We start from the raw sequence: 6,061 nt of genomic DNA on the forward strand, positions 1-6,061 counted from the left end.
CCTTTTCAATTAAGCACATTTTTATTCAAGAAAGGTGATGGATTCATAAGACATTCATAACTTTAAGGCATAGACACTAAGACACTAATGATCATAAGACACAAACATGGATAAACATAAGCATAAAATTCGAAAAACAGAAGAACAAATAACAAGGAAATCAAAGAACGGGTCCACCTTAGTGATGGCGGCTCTTTCTTGCTCTTGAAGATCCTATGGAGTGTTTGAGCTCCTCAATGTCTCTTCCTTGTCTTTGTTGCTCCTCCCTCATGATTCTTTGATCTTCTCTAATTTCATGAAGGATGATGGAGTGTTCTTGATGCTCCACCCTTAGTTGTCCCATGTTGGAACTCAACTCTCCTAGGGAGGTGTGTAGTTGCTCCCAATAGTTTTGTGGAGGAAAATTCATCCCTTGAGGAATTTCAGGGATTTCATGATGAGTGGGATCCCTTGTGTACTCCATCCTTTTCTTGGTGATGGGTTTGTCCTCATCAATGGGGATGTCTCCCTCTATGTCAACTCCAACTGAATAACAGAGGTGACAAATGAGATGAGGAAAGGCTAACCTTGCTAAGGTGGAGGTCTTGTCCGCCACCTTATAGAGTTCTTGGGCTATAACCTCATGAACTTCTATTTCTTCTCCAATCATGATGCTATGGATCATGATGGCCCGGTCTATGGTAACTTCGGACCGGTTGCTAGTGGGAATGATTGAGCGTTGTATGAACTCTAACCATCCTCTAGCCACGGGTTTGAGGTCATGCCTTCTCAATTGGACCGGCTTTCCTCTTGAATCTTGCTTCCATTGTGCGCCCTCTTCACATATGACTGTGAGGACTTGGTCCAACCTTTGATCAAAGTTGACCCTTCTAGTGTAAGGATGTTCATCTCCTTGCATCATAGGCAAGTTGAACGCCACCCTCACACTCTCCGGACTAAAATCCAAGTATTTCCCCCGAACCATAGTAAGGTAGTTCTTTGGATTCGGGTTCACACTTTGGTCATGGTTCTTGGTGATCTATGCATTGGCATAGAACTCTTGAACTATCAAGAGTCCGACTTGTTGAATGGGGTTGGTAAGAACTTCCCAACCTCTTCTTCGGATCTCATGGCGGATCTCCGGATATTCACCCTTTTTGAGTGAAAAAGGGACCTCGGGGATCACCTTCTTCAAGGCCACAACTTCATAGAAGTGGACTTGATGCACCCTTGAGAGGAATCTATCCATCTCCCATGACTCGGAGGTGGAAGCTTTTGCTTTCCCTTTCCTCTTCTTAGAGGTTTCTCCGGCCTTGGATGCCATAATGGTTATGGAAAAACGAAAAAGCAACGCTTTTACCACACCAAACTTAAAATGTTTGCTCGTCCTCGAGCAAAAGAAGAAAGAAGAGAGTAGAAGAAGAAGAAATGAGGAAGAGGGGGATTGTGGTGTATTCGGCCAAAGAGGGAGAGAAGTGGTGTTTAGGTTGTGTGAAAATGAAGGGTTGAAGAGGGGTATATATAGGAGAGAGGGGATGAATGGTTCGGCCATTATGGGTGGGTTTGGGAGGGAAAGTGGTTTGAATTTGAAGGGTGAGGTTGGTGGGGATTTATGAAGGATGGATGTGAGTGGTGAAGAGAAGGATAGGATTTGATAGGTGAGGGGTTTTTGGGGAAGAGGTGTTGAGGTGATTGGTGAATGGGGGAAGAAGAGAGAGAGTGATGGTAGGGTCCTGTGGGGTCCACAGATCCTGTAGTGTCAAGGAAAAGGCATCCCTGCACCAAATGACATCAAAATCCACGTTTTGAGCCATTTCTGGCGTTAAACGCCGGGCTGATGCCCATTCCTGGCGTTTAACGCCAGGTTCTTGCCCTTTACTGGCGTTTAACGCCAGTCTGGTGCCCCTTTCTGGCGTTAAACGCCCAGAAGGGTGCCAGACTGGGCGTTAAACGCCCAACTGCTAGGCTTACTGGCGTTTGAACGCCAGCAGCATCTTCCTCCAGGGTGTGCTGTTTTTCTTCCTATTTTTCATTTTGTTTTTGTTTTTTTTTCATTGTTTTTATGACTTCTTATGATCATCAACCTACAAAAAAGATAAAATAACAAAAGAAAATAATTAAGTATAAAACATTGGGTTGCCTCCCAACAAGCGCTTCTTTAATGTCATTAGCTTGACAGAGGACTCTCATGGAGCCTCAGAAATGCTCAGAACCGTGTTGGACCTTCCCAACACCAAACTTAGAGTTTGAATGTGGGGGTTCAACACCAAACTTAGAGTTTGGTTGTGGCCTCCCAACACCAAACTTAGAGTTTGACTGTGGGGGCTCAGTTTAGCTCTGTTTTGAGAGAAGCTCTTCATGCTTCCTCTCCATGAAGACAGAGGGATATCCTTGGGCCTTAAACACCAAGGATTCTTCATCCACTTGAATGATCAACTCTCCTCTATCAACATCAATCACAGCCTTTGCTGTGGCTAGGAAGGGTCTGCCAAGGATGATGGATTCATCCATGCATTTCCTAGTCTCTAGGACTATGAAATCAGTAGGGATGTAATGGTCTTCAACCTTAACTAGAACATCATCTACAAGTCCATAGGCTTGTTTTCTTGAGTTGTCTGCCATCTCTAGTGAGATTTTTGCAGCTTGTACCTCATAGATCCCTAATTTCTCCATTACAGAGAGGGGCATGAGGTTTACACTTGATCCTAAGTCACACAAGGCCTTCTTGAAGGTCATGGTACCTATGGTACAAGGTATAGAAAACTTCCCAGGATCCTGCCTCTTTTGAGGCAGTTTCTGCTTAGACAAGTCATCCAGTTCTTTGGTGAGCAAAGGGGGTTCATCCTCCCAAGTCTCATTTCCAAATAACTTGTCATTTAGCTTCATGATTGCTCCAAGGTATTTAGCAACTTGCTCCTCAGTGACATACTCATCCTCTTCAGAGGAAGAATACTCATCAGAGCTCATGAATGGCAGAAGTAAGTCCAATGGAATCTCTATGGTCTCATCTTGAGCCTCAGATTCCCATGGTTCCTCATTGAGGAACTCATTGGAGGTCAGTGGGCGTCCAGTGAGGCCTTCCTCAGTGGCGTTCACTGCCTCTCCTTCCTCCCAGAATTCGGCCATGTTGATGGCCTTGCACTCTCCTTTTGGATTTTCTTCAGTATTGCTTGGGAGAGTGCTTGGAGGAAGTTCAGTAATTTTCTTGCTCAGCTGACCCACTTGTCCTTTCAAATTCCTAATGGAAGATCTAGTTTCAGTCATGAAACTTTGAGTGGTTTTGATTAGATCAGAGACCATAGTTGCCAAGTCAGAATTATTCTGCTTAGAACTCTCTGTCTGTTGCTGAGAAGATGATGGAAAAGGCTTGCTATTGCCAAACCTATTTCTTCCACCATTATTGTTATTGAAACCTTGTTGAGGTCTATGTTGATCCTTCCATGAAAGATTTGGATGATTCCTCCATGAAGGATTGTAGGTGTTTCCATAGGGTTCTCCCATGTAATTCACCTCTTCCATTGAAGGGTTCTCAGGATCATAAGCTTCTTCCTCAGATGAAACTTCCTTAGTACTGCTTGGTGCATTTTGCATTCCAGACAGACTTTGAGAAATCATATTGACTTGTTGGGTCAATATTTTGTTCTGAGCTAATATGGCATTCAGAGTGTCAATCTCAAGAACTCCTTTCTTCTGACTAGTCCCATTGTTCACAGGATTTCTTTCAGAAGTGTACATGAATTGGTTATTTGCAACCATTTCAATCAGTTCTTGAGCTTCAGTAGGCGTCTTCTTCAGATGAAGAGATCCTCCAGAAGAGCTATCCAAGGACATCTTGGACAGTTCAGAGAGACCATCATAGAAAATACCTATGATGCTCCATTCAGAAAGCATATCAGTGGGACACTTTCTGATCAATTGTTTGTATCTTTCCCAAGCTTCATAGAGGGATTCTCCTTCCTTCTGTCTGAAGGTTTGGACTTCCACTCTAAGCTTACTCAATTTTTGAGGTGGAAAGAACTTTGCCAAGAAGGCATTGACTAGCTTTTCCCAAGAGTCCAGGCTTTCTTTAGGTTGAGAGTCCAACCATGTTCTAGCCCTGTCTCTTACAGCAAAAGGGAATAGCATCAGTCTATAGACCTCAGGGTCTACCCCATTAGTCTTGACTGTGTCACAGATTTGCAAGAATTCAGCTAAAAACTGATGAGGATCTTCCAATGGAAGTCCATGAAACTTGCAATTCTGTTGCATTAGAGAAACTAATTGAGGCTTAAGCTCAAAGTTGTTTGCTCCAATGGCAGGGATAGAGATGCTTCTCCCATAGAAGTCGGGAGTAGGTGCAGTAAAGTCACCAAGCACCTTCCTTGCATTGTTGGCATTGTTGTTGTTTTCGGCTGCCATTTGTTCTTCTTCCTTGAAGAATTCGTCCAGGTGCTCTAAAGAGAGTTGTGTTTTGGCTTCTTTTAGCTTTCTCTTCAAGGTCCTTTCAGGTTCAGGATCAGCCTCAACAAGAATGCCTTTGTCTTTGCTCCTGCTCATAAGAAAGAGAAGAGAACAAGAAGATGTGGAATCCTCTATGTCACAGTACAGAGATTCCTTTAGATGTCAGAGGAAAAGAAGAGTAGAAGACATAAGTGGAAAATTCGAACTTATCAGAGAGAATGGAGTTCGAATTTTGCATTAAAGGGTAGTGTTAGTCCATAAATAGAAGGATGTGAGAAGGAGGGAAGTCATTTTCGAAAATTAAGTGAAAAATTTTGAAAACATTTTTGAAAAACATTACTTAATTTTCGAAAATGAAAATGGAAAAGAGATCAAGTGATTTTTTGAAAAAGATTTTGAAATTAGAAATCAAAAAGATTTGATTGAAAACTTAATTTGAAAAAAAATGTGATTAAAAAGATATGATTTGAAAACAATTTTAAAAGATATGATTTGAAAACATTTTGAAAAGATATGATTTTAAAATTAATGACTTGCCTAACAAGAAAAGATATGATTCAAACATAAAACCTTTCTCAACAGAAAAGGCAACATACTTGAAATGTTGAATCAAATCATTAATTGATAGTAAGTTTCTTTGAAAAAGGAAAGAAGTTAATTTTGAAAAAGATTTGATTGAAAAATTGATTTGAAAAAGATTTGATTTTGAAAAGATTTTGAAAACTTAAAAAAAAATCTGATTTGGAAACAAAATCTTCCTCCCCTAGCCATCCTGGCGTTAAACGCCCAGAATGGTATCCATTCTGGCGTTTAACGCCCAAAATGCTACCCTTTTGGGCGTTAAACGCCCAACCAGGTACCCTGGCTGGCGTTTAAACGCCAGTCTGTCCTTTTTCACTGGGCGTTTTGAACGCCCAGCTTTTTCTGTGCAATTCCTCTGCTGTGTGTTCTGAATCTTCAATTCTCTGTATAATTGACTTGAAAAGACACAAATTAAAAATATTTTTGGATTTTTAATAATAAGGAAAAATCAAAATGCAACAAGAATCAAATAACAATGCATGCAAGACACCAAACTTAGCAGTTTGTATGCTACTGACACTAACAGGATGAAAATGCAAATGAGACACACTAGACATTCAAGTCAATAGAATTCAAAGATCAGAGCAAGTAAATCATCAAGAACATCTTGAAGATCACCAAGATATATGAATGCATGCAATTGACACCAAACTTATGATGAGACTCTAGACTCAAACAAGAAATATTTTTGGATTTTATGATTTTTAAATTTTTTTTTGTGTTTTTCGAAAATAAAATGGAAAAAGATATCAAAATTCTCAATGAGAATTCCAGGAATCAGTGCAATGCTAGTCTAAGACTCCGGTCCAGGAATTAGACATGGCTTCACAGCCAGCCAAGCTTTCAAAGAAAGCTTCGGTCCAAAACACTAGACATGGCCAGAGGCCAGCCAAGCCTTAGCAGATTACTGCTCCAAGAGCAAGATTGATAGAAATCAACAAGCTCCTGTGGTGATAAGTTGAAACCTCGGTCCAATGAGATTAGACATGGCTTTTCAGCCAGCCAGATTTCAACAAATCATCATGAAACTCTAGAACTCATCTTCAAGAATTTCGAAAAA

At 41.0% G+C, this 6,061-nt stretch overlaps 1 non-coding gene across 1 annotated transcript; it reads left to right on the plus strand.

Moving 5' to 3' along the window:
- The first annotated feature begins 3,864 nt into the window (after positions 1 to 3,864).
- LOC112764908 (small nucleolar RNA R71) lies at positions 3,865 to 3,972 on the plus strand. Its single transcript, XR_003183397.1, has one exon. It is a non-coding gene; the product is annotated as a small nucleolar RNA R71 (small nucleolar RNA).
- The last annotated feature ends 2,089 nt before the right edge of the window (positions 3,973 to 6,061 follow it).

Source organism: Arachis hypogaea, chromosome 2, assembly GCF_003086295.3.
Source record: "Arachis hypogaea cultivar Tifrunner chromosome 2, arahy.Tifrunner.gnm2.J5K5, whole genome shotgun sequence".
NCBI lineage: Eukaryota > Viridiplantae > Streptophyta > Magnoliopsida > Fabales > Fabaceae > Arachis > Arachis hypogaea.